Genomic DNA, 1,062 nt, shown 5'->3' on the forward strand with positions numbered 1-1,062 from the left:
AAAGTTTAACTGGTGCAAAAAGGAAATGCACAAAGGTGCAAAAGTGCCTTTTTAATTTTTCTTTTTGCTGCTTAGTGAAAAGTACAGCTAGTCCCTTGCTAGAATATTTTATGCACTTAATTCATGTACTTCATAATTCTACTCCGTACCTAAAATGGCAGTGTTTATGCGCACATAATTGATTCAGTGCTCTCACCAGATTAAAGCGCTAAAACGTAAGGCAGAAAAAGAAGGGATGGCAAAAAACATTCCTCCTTTACCTCCAAATCTAGTTACAGCACTGGTAGCAATAGCAGAATTGTTCTTTATATTCTTTAGAAAGGGCCTCATAAGAAAAGGCTTTAAATATACAGTATGTCACTGACACATTTTAAGTGATTATTGTTTGAAATATGGCTTTCCACCACAATTCTGCAATTTTTAAAGGTTTTATATCTCGAAGTTTCCACAGTCCAGTTCAAGGTTTTGCACTTTCCAGAACTAAACTTTAGTCTATGTAGAAAAGTAATGAACAGAACTTTATCTGCCTAGTCTAGTCCTAGAATAAGTTTAGCTTCCTGTACTAGTATACTGTGCAGTATTAAATACATATGTTCATTAGGTGCCTGCGAAGCTATGACATTATTATAGTTTTGCACTCTACAACAAAATTAGACATTTTAAGCATTTATTTGTAGGTAGGTAAGGAATTGGTTCTTTAAGCAAAATTGCTATAAATTTATAAATACAAATAGTGCTTATGTTCTCTTCATTCATGCTTGAACAGGTTACAAATTGAATACAATGAAGTAACATTTAAGCACCACACATAAACAAAAAAGGGATAAAAGAAAAAAAAATGCTGGTATATACTATACTTAATTCTGAGACACTATAAGTTACTTTTTCACTGTTCAGTGATCCCTAACTCTGCATTAGTTTTAAGGCTATATATACAAATATGTATATTTCAAAGTTAGGGAGAAGACAAATTATAGTAAAACGCAACGTACTACATTTTCCTATCAAAAAGTAATTATACACCAAAGTTTTCTTTCTTTTTTTTTTTTTTTTTTTTTTTTT

Source organism: Gavialis gangeticus, unplaced genomic scaffold (assembly GCF_001723915.1).
Source record: "Gavialis gangeticus isolate Ggan-Ray unplaced genomic scaffold, GavGan_comp1, whole genome shotgun sequence".
NCBI lineage: Eukaryota > Metazoa > Chordata > Crocodylia > Gavialidae > Gavialis > Gavialis gangeticus.